This window comes from Schistocerca cancellata, chromosome 6 (assembly GCF_023864275.1).
Source record: "Schistocerca cancellata isolate TAMUIC-IGC-003103 chromosome 6, iqSchCanc2.1, whole genome shotgun sequence".
Taxonomy (NCBI): domain Eukaryota; kingdom Metazoa; phylum Arthropoda; class Insecta; order Orthoptera; family Acrididae; genus Schistocerca; species Schistocerca cancellata.
Window position 1 is genome coordinate 240,935,930 of NC_064631.1, and position 18,068 is coordinate 240,953,997.

The following is an 18,068-nucleotide window of genomic DNA, read 5'->3' on the forward strand; positions in this document are numbered from 1 at the left end:
CATGAGTCTACTAACAGCAAAGTGCATAACTACACCTGGTCCTGCCAGGTTCATGTTGGGCGGCTTCTCGACGGAGTACACAAACGATGAACACGTCGATACGTTTTTGGTGTTGGGTGCACCAGATAACCAAGCTGCTGCTGCTCGTGCGTATGCTGCACGGTACCCTCAAGGGCGCCATCACGATAGTAATGTTTTCCATCGCCTGGACCAACGCCCTCGGGAAGTCGGTGATCTTCGCCACAAGCAATGGACAGAGGTTGTCCAAGAACTAGACGTACTCCACAAACGGACGACGCGATTCTTGAAACATTTCACCAGTCATCTCGGCGAAGTAACTGGAAGTTCCAGATATTTCAAAGGCTGCTTGTTGAAATGTTTTACGATGATGAACTGCGTCCATATAATTACTCGTTAACTCACCACCAGCGGCCAGAACACCCCATTCGACAAGTACAGTTTCGTGAATGGCTTTTGCACCAAGTAGAAGATAGCGAACAGTTTATAAATAACCTGGTAGGGGCTGGAGAAGCAAGCTTCACTTGTGAAGGTATTTTGAACCTCCACAACAGTCATTATTGGTTGGAACACAATCCATATGGCACAGGTGAGCGTGGCTGTCAGTCACGCTTTGCCATAGACCTGTTGATTGGAATCTTGGGAGGAGCGCCTTTGGGTCCTTACCTACTCCCGGACAAGTTTAATGCGCCCCTGTATCGTCCATTTCCTTACAATACTTTGCCTGTCGCATTAGAAAACATACCACTCGGTGTTCTGCGACAGCTATGGTTTAAGCATGATGGGGCACAGCCACACTTTTTGAGGAAGAGGAGGAGATTAGTGTTTAACGTCCCGTCGACAACGAGGTGATTAGAGACTGAGCAGAAGCTCGGGTTAGGGACGGATGGGGAAGGAAATCGGCCGTGCCCTGTCAAAGGAACCATCCCGGTATTTTTGTGAAGCGATGTAGGAAAATTACGGAAAACCTAAATCAGAAAGGCCAGATGCGTGCTCACTTTTTGAATGAATGTGTGTAACTGTTTAATTGAAGAATTTCCAGGGATTGGATTGGTCGTGGAGGTCCAGTGTTCTGGCCTCCACGTTTCCCAAACCCTAATCCACTACCTTTTTATTTATTGGAACACTTAAAGGAACGAGTTTATGGTACTCCACCAACGAATGTACACGATCTCATAGGTCGCGTGCATACCTCTTTGGCAATGGTGGATGCAGATGCATTGCGTAGGGCCCAGCAAAGTACGATCCAGTGAGTTTCAAAGTGTTTGCAGATTCAAAGTATCGCTTTGAACATCTATAAAATGAACGTTGCTCGTAAGTGTATGTACCGGCTCTGTGAAGATAATCATATACGTCAAATGTACAGAAAGTGATTATTATCTGCAGCATGATGTGCAATCTAGTGCAGTATACCTATTGCTTTTTTTTTGTACCTCAGTACGATGTTACTATCTCTACTATTATTTTCTGTTGGCCTAATTTGTGCCATTGACGAGACAAAGTGGTCGTTTACGTCTGTAAGAAGTTCATGTTACGTCTTAATGTTTAGATAAAGAAAACAATAACAGAAAGAGATACAAAAGGCACAGCACTGTGCAGGTGTAAAATGGATACAGTTTGATGCTTTAACTGAAAACAATATTTGGGGCGATCGCGACTCGTGCATAGGCGAGTCTGCATATCATTCTCCACGGCATCGCCTCGTCTCACTCAGCTAATGAGACAGCTCCGGCACAGCGCACAGTTCATGCTATCTGTCTTTGGCCACGCTACACGCAATTACAGCATTGCCAGAGCCTCGTTTTCTAATACCATTTTTATTAAACCTACTGGCGAGCCTAGGTTTTCTAGATACACTTTTGTCTTGAATAGGGAAGAGGAATCGCACGGCGACCGCCAAGTGTGGCATTTTTTGATCTTGGTACTAGTTATCTTGATTCTGAATTGTTTACGTCTTTGTAATCCATCGTGGTTTGCCCTTTGAACTTGCTGTTCTGCCGTGCCGTCTCCACTGTATGTCATTCTCTCGTGTTGCCCCCTTGTTGCTCTATGGCGACCCTGTCGGTTAGTTAGCCAGCCGGAGTCGTTCCTGGACTTGTCCGATTCCATTTACAATAGGTACCCAAACCTCGCCTCAGATACACATTACGAGAACATTTCGTAAGTGTTCTCACAGTTTAACATGGGATGACACTATACGCAGACAAATAGGCTGCACATATTCGGTCCGAGCACCCAGAAGGGAAAGATGATGCGAAATGACACTCCAGGGGTGAGACTGCATTTGGTGTTATTTCAGAGATTACAGAATGGACTCAAATTTACAGAGAACTTATCAGAATGAGCTCAATTATCAGTATGACATTGGACCCTTTTTGGCCTGGGTGCATGTACTATTTTGGTTGGGAAGGGTGTTATAATGCCGTTGCATCCACCACTGAGGCAAACTGGCTGACAGCTGTTGTAACTGGCCCTCGATATCCTGGGTACTGGTACTGAGTCAGAGCTGACATCCGTGCTGGTGCCGCACATGTACCGTCGAGGACTGGTCTGGGAACCTTGCTGACTATGAAAGTGCTCAACGTTACGCAGACCAGTCCCATTTGTCGACGAGCGGCACCCTGTTGAAAAATGGCACTAGATACTATTATAGGAGGGGTAAAACATGATGAAGAGCGATATCCGTGACGCACCGTTGTGCCATCAGAGGTCCCTCCAGCTGTAACCTGAAGTCATACTCAATGGCTCCACATAGCATGACTGGGAGTAACGCTGCTGTGTCGTTCTGAAACTTTGGAAGAATGGAACCTTTCCCCAGGTCGCCACTGTTCAAAATGGTTCAAATGGCTCTGAGCACTATGGGACTCAACATCTTAGGTCATAAGTCCCCTAGAACTTAGAACTACTTAAACCTAACTAACCTAAGGACATCACGCACACCCATGCCCGAGGCAGGATTCGAACCTGCGAACGTAGCAGTCCCGCGGTTCCGGACTGCAGCACCAGAACCGCTAGACCACCGCGGCCGGCGTCGCCACTGTACTTGCCGACGATGCCCATCAGGGTGTAGTGTAGAACTGCCCATTCAAACTCTGTCAAGTGTGGATAACGCTGTCTCAGACGAGTACGTGATACCTTCGAGTCCTTCACAGAAATCATCCAATGATGTTAACGCCTTTTATGTAACCTACCAGTCCTGATAACAACACCAACCCGAACAACTGTAATCCATTCAGGTGGTCGCTCTACGTGTCACAGAGAACTGCAGCTCTAACCGTTTACATTTCAGTTGATGGTCTGTACATGTACGAATTGTATTGACATCTGACCATGCCCTCTGGTTACTTCACTTTTCTTATCGCGCAGTGTATTTCAACGCAACCCAACAAACATTATCCACATTTGGGGCTGAACATGTGAGTAGGCATCCGTATTTTAAGGAGCAGGAATCTTCTCCGCCCCAGTTTGTTTTTTTTACCACTGTGTAGTTGGCCTATATTCTTAACTTACCTACTTAAGGATCATTCTAGAAACTCTGTAAGTAGGCTTTCGTGGGGTACTTTGCTTCTAGATTCAAGCGTTTACGAGTTACCATAGAATTTGATAGGGATTCCATTTTCTCCTGGACCATTGTTTCATTTTAGCGATTTCAGGTTTTTCTCAACGTCCCTGACAGTAGCGTCCAAATCTCTCATATCTGCATTGGTGCAAGAATCAAGCGGCGGCAGTACTACAGGACTTTACGTCGTAAAGGAACATTTGAAAATGGAGTTCAGCATTTCTGCTTTTGCTTTGCTAGGCTCAGTTTCAGTTTCTGTGTCATCCATCGACCGTCTTGACACTAACTGTGATGCCACTGACTGACTTCACGTACGACCAGAATTTCTTCGGTTTTTCTGAAAAATCGTTTGATAATATTCTGCTGCGGTAGTCACTCAAGTCTCCACGCACGTCCCTCCCAGCCATACGTGTTTTATTTAGCACTCTCGACCTATATTTCTATGCTAAGGTTTACATCTATTGTGTAGTAGTCGTTACTACTTTAGATGCGCGAAAGAGAAAGGAAACTATTCAAAGAAAAAGTAATGTGACTTTGAACAGAGAGGAACGAACACAAGAAATCAGTGACTGGAAATATAAATAAGAAAAGTGAGGCGCTGCTAATTTCGATTAGGAAACGCGGGCAGAACTTTTACGATAACTGGACTTATGAATGAAATAAGATAGCACAAGAGGCTCTTGGAAAATTTAATTTAGGTAGGAAAAGAGAAGTGATCGGAGAGAGACAATCGTCAAATACTACGAAGTGCTAGATAGATGTAGAGAGAAAATTATTGAATCACGTCTCCACAAAAACGGATTCTAGAGCAAATTTGTCAGATGATCACATAAAGCGTCACTCTCATCGAGTGAATTAACAGTGAAAAAGTGAGAAGATATATGAGTCATAATACGACTGACCTTACGACTTATCTTAGAAGAAAGATTAAGGAAAGGCAAACCTACGTTTCTAGTATTTGTAGACTTAGAGAAAGCTTTTGACAATGTTGACTGGAATACTCTCTTTCAAATTCTAAAGGTGGCAGGGGTAAAATACAGGGAGCGAAAGGCTATTTACAATTTGTACAGAAACCAGATGGCAGTTATAAGAGTCGAGGGGCATGAGAGGGAAGCAGCGGTTGGGAAGGGAGTGAGACAGGGTTGTAGCCTCTCCCCAATGTTATTCAATCTGTATATTGAGCAAGCAGTAAAGGAAACAAAAGAAAAATTTGGAGTAGGTATTAAAATCCATGGAGAAGAAATAAAAACTTTGAGGTTCGCCGATGACATTGTAATTCTGTCAGAGACAGCAAAGGACTTGGAAGAGCAGTTGAACGGATTGGATGGTGTCTTGAAGGGAGGATATAAGATGAACATCAACGAAAGCAAAACGAGGATAATGGAATGTAGTCGAATTAAGTCGGGTGATGTTGAGGGTATTAGATTAGGAAATGAGACACTTAAAGTAGTAAAGGAGTTTTGCTATTTGGGGAGCAAAATAACTGATGATGGTCGAAGTAGAGAGGATATAAAATGTAGACTGGCAATGGCAAGGAAAGCGTTTCTGAAGAAGAGAAATTTGTTAACATCGAGTATAGATTTAAGTGTCAGGAAGTCATTTCTGAAAGTATTTGTATGGAGTGTAGCCATGTATGGAAGTGAAACATGGACGGTAAATAGTTTGGACAAGAAGAGAATAGAAGCTTTTGAAATGTGGTGCTACAGAAGAATGCTGAAGATTAGATGGGTAGATCACATAACTAATGAGGAAGTATTGAATAGGATTGGGGAGAAGAGAAGTTTGTGGCACAACTTGACCAGAAGAAGGGATCGGTTGGTAGGACATGTTCTGAGGCATCAAGGGATCACCAATTTAGTATTGGAAGGCAGCGTGGAGGGTAAAAATCGCAGGGGGAGACCAAGAGATGAATACACTAAGCAGATTCAGAAGAATGTAGGTTGCAGTAGGTACTGGGAGATGAAGAAGCTTGCACAGGATAGAGTAGCATGGAGAGCTGCATCAAACCAGTCTCAGGACTGAAGACAACAACAACAACAACAACAACAATACGTACTATGAACCCTAACAAATCAAAACTGGGTAAGAGTAATACTTCTTATGCTCATTTTAAACCCTCAGCAACGCATTTTTCAGACATACGGTTCGGTTTTATGAATCAGTTGTAGGTGATCTGTTTTCCTTTCTTGTCGCAAAGAGCTTTTGCAGAAAACTATGAATAATTTATACGGGAAGTGCCCTTTCTGTTCCGTGTTGACATTCTCTGCCTACTGTGAATAAAACGTCTTTGACTCTCAACAATATAGTAGAGCAGGGTTGTCACAGCCTTGTAGCGTTGCCAAGTTCTGGCTGCATGATGAAAGGTTCATGGGTGTCCTCTGAGGAACGGCTGGAGCATGTGGAGAGCTGTAGCAAACTCGATTGATCAGTAGTTGACCTGCACTCACAGCGCTTTTAGTGGAAATATGGGACATGTGAGGCTCTTCGCGTCTGATATCAATTCCACTCGAAGTACATAAACGGAACATTCCGCAACGATAAGCGTTGCCGTTGTATAATGTCATTGGCTCGGTAAACGTTTCACTTTGAAACGGAGTAGCAAATCCAATAAACACCAATTCAATGTGTACACAAGTGTGATGCTTAGCAAGTAGTACCGAAAAAGTGAATAAATTATTTAGGTACAGAGAGAAGAAAACTATCCGTGACATTACCCGCATAAACATACGCACGATAGTGGTTTCCTCAACTACAGAAGGTTACTGACTACATAAATAGGTAACAGTAAGAAGAAGATGAAATATTCAGAGAAACCTCCAAAATAAAGTTGAGAGTTGCGACAAATATATCGCCCTTTCTATTTTATTCTGCTTTAACCCCACACTAGTATTTGATTTGGTAGATTTAAGTTTCCGGAAGAAGACCCTCCAGTAACACAAAGAATGAAAGTCTGACCTCAACATTCAAAGACATGCTCTGTTGCAGTGTTTAAATCTGTGGTAAAAACTTGCAAAAGTTTCCATATACTCCTTGCGTGTCAATTTCACTTTAGGGAATGCAAAGATTTGTTGGTATTTCGACAAAGTAGCTGCATTATTTCTCCGTGTGTGACTCTGACGTGTGCCAGTCGCTACATACTTTGTCTTCAGAAAAAGGAATCGCTTAATTCGTTTCATCCGTTTGCCCTCTCTTACAATCAGAATAACGTTACAAGTGATTTACATTCGGCGTCGACGTAGAAAATGTATCCTCTTAAGTAGTTACAGAGGGAATCACATTCTGTACGAAGGATGGAGACTGAATGATTGCATGACGTACTTCAGTCGACACAAATGAAGAATTTTTGGTCACAACAAACTCCTCAATGTTATTTTCAATTTTACAACGTGGCCATAGTTTTCATGATAATGTGCTTCACCTCACAATGAAGTACTAAAGCTTGAAAGCCACCTTATGGAAAAATAATGCAAAGATACAGAATCGCCACCAGAGTCTCCTTACAGTTCATACATCACATTCGCAGCTTCGAACTTGTCCAAAGTTGACAATGTACTGCGCTAGAAAGCTAAATGTGGTAGAAACTGTTGAGATTCCACACCATCGTTTGTAAAAATGCTACACCGACAAAGAGTTACCCCCAATGATTTCATTTGCCGAAGATGCGCAGAACAGAGTACGAATAGTACGTGATCAACACTGCAGAGTGACAGAATACACTTAGGCCAACATCTCCCCGTCTTGGTGACCAGAAAGTCAACATTACGCTTTTTGTCATTTAAGAGTCCTCAGACTACATAGAAACATGATATCAACAGCAGAAAGCCTCGTCTATATCAGAATGTGTCTGAAATTAAACGGTGCAGAGAGACTGGTCATCTCAACGCTGTCGCTCGCTGGCAGAATTAGAGTCTTTAGATCAGCCCCACTTCAATCTGTCCTGCATTGATGGCATATTAGACGCTATAGTGGTGACGACAGTCGGGCAGTATGTACAGAGCGGCACCATGTTAGCCGATTATATTGAGAGCAGTAACTGCTATGTCCGGAAGATCATGGGGCACGCTGTACTGTACCCCTCCCCCCTCCCCCCCCCCCCGGCAACTAAACATGACGAATTAGCAGAACAATTCCAGATCACTTGTGACGAGCAACGTGCGATCCTTGAAGACCGATGGGTATCAAAGCTTCTCCCTCCAGCACATTCAGAAGACTTTTGCCGTCCTCCAGATTCTAGAAAACGCATTAATGTACATGTGCCAAGATTTATTGTTATCATATTATTTTACAATCAGTAGGTAAGTACAGAGAATAATGATGGAAAAAAATCATGGTCCTATGTCTTTTCTGCTGTTATCTTAGGTGATACGAAAATTGTAAATCATGTTGGAAACGTGCCTAATGATTATTAAAGGTATTCGAAAACAGTCTTTTCAGTTAGAAAAAAATTCATTTTCCTCTAGCTCTAATTGTGGTGCCTTACAAAGGAGACTGAAGTGTGATTTTGCTTACAGCATTTTTGTTTCCGTTTCCATGCTGTAAGTAAAATCACACTTCAGTGTAGTTTGTGGTAAAATGTTTTCGGATTTATTTGTTAACCAAAATTGTACATATATTTCGTTCCAGACCACAGACGATCTTTTCAATAAATAAAACGAAACGTGTATGCTAAAATAAACACTTGTTATTAGTGGTCGTAAAGATGGATTTCAAATACATTTAATAGCTGTAAAATAACTGCAGCCACTATGGCTACTCAGATGAAGAATATAATTTTGAATAATTACTAAGCGACATATTCATTAGTGTATGATCAAACTGAAAGCAGTGTAACTGCGGAAAGACGCATGTAAGTTGACATTATTATCTGTGACTAATTCGTTGTAAAATAGTTCTATAGTCGTAAAGGACAATGGCTACCATAGAAAACAGTGGCTTGTACGTTACCAAGAACACATCGTGAATTCCAGAGAAAATGAAAATTAAATTTTATTCGTGTTCTTGTAACAACATAGCATTCACTGCAGTGATCATACACTTTGTACCAGTTACACATATTATAACAGCAAGTGCGACAACGCCTCTTGCCATTACTGCCGAAAACATTTAGAGGGCTGGTTGTAACAACACTTCAGGCACGCGTCCCCATTCATCTTGCGTCTTCTGTAGCTGTGGTCATTACGCAGAAGATATCGAGTCGTGCTTCCGATGATAGAACTCACCTTGATTGCAATCAAGATCAGTAGAAGTTTTGTAGGCTGCTTCGTTGTTAGCCACGACTAAATATTTTGTAGGGATCCAATTAATTTTTCTTTATCACTACAGATATCCTTATGGAATGTGTCCACTCGTAATCACAAGCACTTTGAAAAATATAATGACCCATAACACAAGGAGAATAAAACACGATCTCAGACTAAGTACACTTTTTCCATGCATGTTCAGCCTCTGGCCCCGTCAGGCCGCTGCGGAGTATCTTTCCTAAAACAAAGTAGCCAATCAGAGGTCAGTAAAATTCGAGACGAGAAAACATACTTCTCAGTCATTTCATGTGATCGACCACGTGCCCACCGTGTGATCACGACGTAGTATGTGTCACCTAGTTGAGTTTATCCCATACTGCGCTAAAGTATAGTTTCCGTATATGGCACTAGTTTGGTAAAATGACTGTCTTCCAATAAGCCAACATTATTTTTCAGATTTGATAGAGGTCAGTATAGAGTCTATTAGCCAAAAATGTTTCATGAAGCTATCTAGTCCATACAAGGTGCGTGTAGAAAGTAAGGTCCGTTTGGCAACAAAAACGAAACGAGTGCAGATGCAGAAAAAAAAATATTGAAAAAGGAACTATACATCTTAAACTACCTTTCTACAAAGTTCCCACTATTTTGCAGGCACTTATACACACATCAAAAAAAGTTTTACATCACCTCAGTTCCGAGAGTTCCGGAACCTGTACAGAAAATTGGAACAGAGCTCAACATAAACATCATTTCCGCCCTTTTTATTGCTCATGAAAACCACACACTGCATGTTGTACCACCATGCAGATAGACCTTCAGAGGTGGTGGTCCAGATCGCTAGACACACCGGTACCTCTAATACCCAGTAGCACGTGCTCTTACATTGATGAATGCTTGTAATTGTCGTGGCATACTATCCACAAGTTCATCAATGAACTGTTGGTCCAGATTGTCCCACTCCTCAACGGTGCGATTCGGTGTAAATCCCTCACAGTGTTGGTGGGTCACGTGGTCCATAAATAGCTCTTTTCAATCTATCCCAGGCATGTTCGATAGGGTTCATGCCTGGAGGACATGCTGGCCACTCTAGTCGAGCGAAGTCGTTATCCTGAAGGAAATCGTTCACAAGATATGCACGACGGGGGCGCGAATTGCCGTCCATGAGGACGAATGCCTCGCCAATATGCTGCTGATATGGTTGCACTATCGGTCGGAGGATGGCATTCACGTATCATACAGCCGTTACGGTGCCTTCCATGACCAACAGCGGCGTACGTCTGCCCTATATAATGCCTCACCAAAACAGCAGGGAACCTCCACCTTGCTGCACTCGCTGGACAATGTTTCTAAGGCGTTCAGCGTGACTGGACTGCCTCCAAACACGTCTCCGACGATTGTCTGGTTGAAGACATATGCGAGACCCATCGGTGAAGAGGACGTGATCCCAATCGCGAGCGGTCCATTCGGCATGTTGTTCGGCCCATCTGTACATGCAGCCTGCTGCGCACAGTTTGACTTGTAACACGAGGTCCTGTGGCTGCACGAAAAGCTTATTCAACATGGTCCCGTTGCTGTCAGGATTCCTCCGAGCCATAATCCGTAGGTAGCCGTCATCCACTGCAGTAGTAGCCCGTGGGCGGCGTGAGCGAGGCCTGTCATCGACAGTTCCTGTCTCTCTGTATCTCCTCCATGTCTGAACAACAACGCTTTGGTTCTCTCCGAGACGCCTGGACATTTCCATTGTTGAGAGCCCTTCCTGGCACAAAGTAGCAGTGCGGACGCGATCGAACCGCGGTATTGACCGTCTAGACATGGTTGAACTACAGACAACTCGAGCCGTGTAACTCCTTCTTGGCGGAATGACGAGTTAACCGCCTGTCGGGACCCCTCCGTCTAGTAGGCGCTGCGCATGCATTGTTGATTACATCTTTGGGCGGGTTTAGTGACATCTCTGAACAGTCAAAGGAACTGTGTCTGTGATACAATATCCACAGTCAACGTCTATCTTCAAGCGTTCTGGGAACCGGGTTGATGCATAACTTTTTTGATGTGTGTAGTTTGGCTTAAGTTTTTGTGTGCCTTCGTCAAAGAATGTTGCCACCTGTGTTGAAATCATGTAGTAAAAGGCCTTTAGAACTCTTTATGGTAGTTGAAATTTCGACAACCGTGGAACATTTCCAGGTGCAAAAAGAGATGGAAGTCGCTAGGGTCGAGGTCGGGGCTCTATAGAAGGTGGGGAAACTGGCTCCAGCTGAAGTCTTGCAATAGTTGTCGTATCTTGTTCGCAGTGTGAGGTCGGGCACAGTCATGAAACTAAAGAATACCGTTTGTGAACTCTCCGCTGCGCTTGTTTTGTATTCCCCGACACACTTTGATTAGCGTCCCACCGTAAACATTTGCACTGATGTTTCCACCTCGTACTGAAAAATGTACTGTCCCAAAAGAATGTGCTCACTGTTTTCTGAAGTCTCAAGATTTGCTTGGCTTTTACTAGTGACGCGGTATGTATCCATGCCACTGATTGTTGTTTCGATTGAGTGGTTTCATAAGTGGCAAGTCACATTCCCAGTCACAGTCTCGCTTGCAAAATAATAACATCTATGTCTACACCTACATCTCCGTGATTACTCAGCTATTTGCAATTCAGTGCCTGGCAGAGGGTTCAATGAACCACCTTCCAAGCTCTCTCTCTACCGTTCCACTCTCGAACGGCGCGCTGGAAATTCGAGCACTTAAATTTTTCTGTGCGAGCCCAGATTTCTCTTATTTTATAGTGATGATCATTTCTCCCTCTGTAGGTGGGTGCCAACAGAATGTTTTCGCAATCGGATAAGAAAACTAATGATTCAAATTTCATGAAAAGGTCCCGCCGCAACGGAAAACGCCTTGTTTCAATTATTGCCACTGCTACTCACGTATCATGTCTGTGTCACTATCTCCCCTATTTCGCGATAATACAAAACGAGCTTCCATTCTTTGAACTTTTTCGATGTCATCCGTCAGTCCCACATTACGCGGATCCCACACCGCACAGCAATTCTCCAGAATAGCGCGGACAAGCGTGGTGTAAGCAGTCTCTTTCGTAGACCTGTTACACCTTCTAAGTGTTCTTTGGCTTGCTCTTCACATAAAAGTATATATGCGATCGTTCCAGTTTTTGTAATTGTAATCCCTAAGTATTTAGTTTAATTTACAGCCTTCTGATTTGTGTGACTTATCGCGTAATCGTAATTTAGCGGACTTTTTTCTTTTAGTATTCACGTGAATAACTTCACAGTTTTCTTCATGCAGGGTCAATTGCCACTTTTCGCACCATACAGGTATCTTATCTGAATCATTTTGTAATTCGTTTTGGTCATCTGATGACTTTACAAGACGGCAAATGACAGCGTCATCTGCAAATAATCTAATAGGGCTACTCAGATTGTCTCCTATGTCGTTAATATAGATCAGGAACAATAGAGGGCCTACAACACTTACTTGGGGAACACCGGATATTACTTTTGTTTTACTCGATGCCTTTCCGTCTGTTACTACGAACTATGACCTTTCTAACAGGAAATCACGAATCCAGTCGTACAACTGAGGCTATATTCCATAGGCACACAGTTTGGTTAGAAGATGCTTGTGAGGAACGGTGTCGAAAAAATTCTGAAATCTAAAAATATGGAATCAATTTGACATCCCCTGTCGATGGCACTCATTAATTCATGAGTATAAAGAGCTAGTTGTGTTTCACAAGAACGATGTTTCCTAAATCCGTGCTGACTATGTGTCAATAAACCGTTTTCTTCGAGGTACTTCATAATGTTCGAACACAGTATATGTTCCAAAACCTTAATGCAAATCGACATTAGTGATATGGGCCTGTAATTCAGCAGATTACTCCTATTTCCCTTTTTGGGTATTAGTGTGACTTGAGCAATTTTCCAGGCTTTAGGTGCAGAACTTTCTGTGAGCGAGCGCATGCATATAATTGCTAAATATGGAGCTATTGCATCAGCATACTCTGAAAGGAACCTGGCTGGTATACAACCTAGACCGGAGGCCTTGCCTTTATTAAATGATTTAAACTGCTTTGCCGCACCGAGGATATCTACTTCTATGTTTCTCATCTTGGCAGTTGTTCTTGATTGGAATTCAGGAATATTTACTTCGTCTTCTTTGGTGAAGGAGTTTCGGAAAACCATGTTTAATAACTCTTCTTTAGTGGTACTGTCATCAGTGACTTCACCGTTGTTATCGTGCAGTGAAGGTATTGATTGCGTCTTGCCACTGGTGTGTTTTATATATGACCAGAATATCGTTGGGTTTTCTGCCAGATACCGAGACAGAGTTTCGTGATGGAAATTATTAAAAGCATCTCGCATTGAAGCACATGCTATATTTCGAACTTCTGCAAAACTTTGACAATCTTGGGGATTTTGCGTTCTTTTAAATATGGCATGCTTTTCTCGTTGCTTCTGCAACAGCGATCTGACCCGTTTTGTGTACCATGAGGGATCAATACCATCACTTATTAATTTATGTGGCATACATCTCTCAACTGCCGTCGATACTATCTCTTTGAAATCATTCCACATCTTTTCCACGCTTACGTGATCAGATCGGAAGGAGTACAGACTGTCTCTTAAAAAGGCATTAAGGGCATTTTTATCAACTTTTTTAAATAGATGTTCTTTGCGTTTCTTTTTGACGGTTGTGGGTGTTACGGTATTCAGTCTAGGAGAAACTGCCTTTTTGTCGCTAATCCCTGTATTCGTCATTATACTCCTTATTTGTCCAGGATTATTTGTTGCCAAGAGGTCAAGAACGTTTTCGCAACCATTTACGCTTCGAGAGGGCTTATGAACTAATTGTTCAAAATAATTTTCTGAGAAAGCATTCAGTACAATTTCGGATGACATTTTATGCCTGCGGCCGGCTTTAAACGTATAACCGTCTTCATTGGAAGTTCACTGCCCAGACGCGGTTTCTTGTGTTTTTCTGTAAGGGTTCTTTACACTCAACAAGCACACAGTTTTCGAAAATTCAGTTTTTTAGAAACATATTCACGGAGCAGTGATCTTTAAACTTTCGGAAAGTTCTTGAAAAGGTGGGATTCTGTAAATCTACGGTTTTCTTTAACGAGTTCTGCAAATGCAGAAACCAATTCTTCGATAACCAGAAACGGATGTGCATTTCGTTAATCACCATGCACTAGGCCACGTTCGTCATTGAAGTGTTGGACTCACCTCCTTACCGCAGATAACTCGTACTATTTTATCGATAATTCTCGGATATCTGTCGATGAATGTCGATTGGTCCAACGTTCATCGCATTCAGAAAACGAATTGTACACTTCAGAAAAGAATTAAACGGTCACATTTTTGAAACCCTGTCATTTTCCGCCATTGCGACGTAGGACTTTGAACTATGGCTCAATGATGCCTACAACATTCCACTGTAATGATCCAAAAGCATTGTACCCTACGGCGTCACCCTCGCTCTCAGTAAAGCATCAAACATCAAGGTGTCGACATATACGAGAAAGTCGTCAGAGCTCAGAAGTTCGTGTGAGGTGTGACGATTATGCCCAGCGCCACCTTGGACGTGCCACATGATGGTAAGGCCGTTGAACTTTCTGTTGCCCACATTTCGCCCCTTCTATTGACTTCTCTGCGATCGAGGTTAGGACCACAATGCCCAGCGTTGACATCAGGCGGCTTTCTTGTGGGTGGCCGAGGAAAACATTTCAGAAATACCTGTACCGCTGTTCAGTTTCCACATGAAGAGGCCTCAGGAGGTTGCATAAAGAGCATAAATGAAACCACCCCTTCTGTGGGTACTCGCATTTACAACATTTCGCAGTCGAAAACTACAGTTTGCAGAGCCTTGTGGCAACACAACGTCCTTCTTGGCAACCTTTGACACTGGTGAGACCCCCCCCCCTCCCTCCCCGCTCCTGGACGATTCAACACTTCTCTACGGACATCGTTGTGCTGTAATACCACTACACCCAAGGTAGTGTTGTAGCCCCTCTGTTGTTCTTGATTTACATAAACAATTTAGGAGACAATCTGAGTAGACCTCTTAGATTGTTTGCAGTTGATGCTGTCATTAATGTCATGTACTGCCATCATATGATCAAAAAACGAATTGCAAAATGGTTTAGACAGGGTTTCCGTATGGTGCAAAAAGTAGCAATTAACTCTTAATCATAAAAAGTGCGAATTCATCGACATGAGCAATAAAAAGAATCCCCTAAATTTTAGTTGCACAATAAATCGCACATATCTAAAGGCTGTAATCTCAACTAAATACTTAGGGATTACAATTACGAGTAACTTAAATTCGAACAATCACATAGATAATGTTGTGGGGAAAGCAAACCAAAGATTGCGATTTATTGACAGAACGCTTAGAAAATGTAACAGGTTAACTAAAGAGACTGCTTCCGCTAAGCTTGTCCGCCCTCTTCTAGAGTACTGCAGCGCAGTGTGCGATTCGCATCAGACAGGATTGTCAGAGGATATCGAAAACGTTCACAGAAGGGCAGCTCGTTTTCTATTAACGTGAAATAGGGAAGATAGTACCACGGATATGGTAGACGAATTGTGATGGCAGTCCCTAAAACAAAGGCGTTTTTCGCTGCGCCATGGCCCCTCTCCTGAAATTTCAGTCACCAACTTTCTCTACCGAGCGAGGTGGTGCAGTGGTTAGCACACTCGACTCGCATTCGGGAGGACGACGGTTCAATCCCGTCTCCGGCCATCCTGATTTAGGTTTTCCGTGATTTCCCTAAATCGTTACAGGCAAATGCCGGGATGGTTCCTTTGAAAGGGCACGGCCGCTTTCCTTCCCAATCCTTCCCTCACCGGAGCTTGCGCTCCGTCTCTAATGACCTCGTTGTCGACGGGACGTTAAACACTAACCACCACCACCACCCCCCCCCCCCCACCACCAACTTTCTCTTCAGCGTATGAAAATATGTTTTAGGCGCCCGCCTACATAAGGAGAAATGATTATCATAATAAAATCAGAGAAACCAGGGCTCGCACGGAAATATGTAAGCGTTCGTTTTTACCGCTCGGTGTTCGAGAGTGGAACGGTAGAGAAGTGGCTTAAAGGGGGTACGATGAACCGCCTGCCAGGCAATTAATTGCGAATCGCTGAGTAAACACGTAGATGTAGATGTAGGTATACAGAGTGGGAGCATTACGTACCGTTCAAAATTTTTCGACGAAATTTCAGCGTGATCTGAAGCATTTAAGTGTGTTTATGCTTTTCCAGCGCTACTGTTTCGCGCCCTCCTGTGGCGTGATCGAGGGGTGGAGGGTGCGGGTGTAGCATATACACGTGCCTGAACGGGAAATGGTACCTCTAAGACCTTCCCCCAGACCCTTCCCCCCCCCCCCCCCCACGGTTGAGCAAGAACCTCTGTGCCACCCGCGCACTTTTGTTGAACACTTTAAAACTGTACCTGTACAGAGACAACCCTTGACTGATTCCTATGCCCCTCAGATTACGCATGCCCTCAAGAATCAAGCAGGCGCTACATCTACGTCTACACGGCTACTCTGCAAATCACAGTTAAGTGCCTAGCTGAGGGATCATCGAACCTCCTTAACAATAATTCTCTGTTACTGCTGTCTCTAACAGCGCGTGGAAAAAAACGAACACCTATATCTTTCCGCGTAAGCTCTTATTTTTCCTCTTTTATTATGATGATCGTCTCTCCCTATGTAGGTCGGCATCAACAAAATATTTTCTCATTCGTAGGAGAAAGATGGTAACTGAAATTTGACGAGATGATTTTTGCAGCGGCGAAAGCGCCTTTGTTTTAATGATGTCCACCGCAAACCGTGTATAATGTCCGCGACACTCTCTCCCCTATTTCTTGATAATACGAAACGTGCTGCTCTTCTTTGAAGTTTCTCTATGTACTCCGTTAGCCGTAGCTGGTAAGGATCCCACACTGTGCAGTAATAGTCCAAAGCAGGACAAGAGTAGTGTAGAAAGTCCCTTTAGTAGATTTGTTGCATCTTCTAAGTGTTCTGCTAATAAAACGAAATCTTTGATTGGCCCTCCATACAACATTTTCTACGTGTTCTTTCCAATTTAATTTGTTCGTAATTGTAATTCTTAGGTATTTAGTTAAATTTATGATCTTTAGATTTGAGTGATTTACCGTGTAACCGAAGATTAACGGATTCCTTTTAGTATTCATGTGGATGACCTCACACTTTTCGTTATTTAGGGTCAATTTTCGTACCATTCATATATCTTTTCTAAATCGTTTTGCAATTTGTTTTGATCTTCTCAGGAGTTGATTAGACAATAAACGACAGCACCATTTGCAAACAACCTAAGACTGCTGCTCAGACTGTGTCCTAAATCGTGTTTATAGTTAAGCAACAGCAGAAGGCCTTGGGGAACGCCAGACATCACTTCTGTTTTACTCGATGACTTTTCGTCAGTTACGACGAATTGTGACCTCTCTGACAGGAAATCACGAATCCAGTCACATAACTAAGACGATATTCCATAAGCTCGCAATTTCACTACAATACAGTTGTATTGTACAGTGTCAAAGGTTCAAATGGTTCAAATGGTTCTGAGCACTATGGGACTTAACATCTGAGGTCATCAGTCCCCTAGAACTGAGAACTACTTAAACCTAACTAACCTAAGGACATCACACACATCCATGTCCGAGGCAGGATAAGAACCTGCGACCGTAGCAGTCACGCGGTTCCGGACTGAAGCGCCACCGCGGCTGGCTACAGTGTCAAAGGCCTTCTGGAAATCTAGAAATACGGAATCAATTTGAAATCTTTTGTCGTTAGCGCTAGAGCAGCAGTGTAAGGTGTTGAAGGAATTGGCTGTCTGCAGGCGCCTACGATTTGTTCAAAGATATGGGTACTGTGGCTGGTACCACTGCGTTGTCCTCGTCGTTTTAGAACATGCTTTTTGCTCGCGTATCATGTCATTTCTGGGAACCCAGAATATACTCTGTAGGAATCAACATGGATTCCGGAAACAGCGATCGTGTGAGACCCAACTCGCTTTAGTTGTTCATGAGACCCAGAAAATATTAGATACAGGCTCCCAGGTAGATGCCATTTTCCTTGACTTCCGGAAGGCGTTCGATACAGTTCAGCACCGTCGCCTGATAAACAAAGTAAGAGCCTACGGAATATCAGACCAGCTGTGTGGCTGGATTGAAGAGTTTTTAGCAAACAGAACACAGCATGTTGTTCTCAATGGAG

The 18,068-nt window shown here is 43.2% G+C and overlaps 1 protein-coding gene and 1 non-coding gene across 2 annotated transcripts in view; both read left to right on the plus strand.

The window, feature by feature from the left end:
* LOC126191056 (high affinity cAMP-specific and IBMX-insensitive 3',5'-cyclic phosphodiesterase 8A) overlaps positions 1-18,068 on the plus strand; it is a 1,161,190-nt gene that overhangs the window by 814,600 nt on the left and 328,522 nt on the right. The gene's annotated exons all lie outside the window — the stretch shown is intronic.
* On the plus strand, positions 15,498-15,570 carry Trnaa-cgc (transfer RNA alanine (anticodon CGC)). The gene has a single exon. It is a non-coding gene; the product is annotated as a tRNA-Ala (tRNA).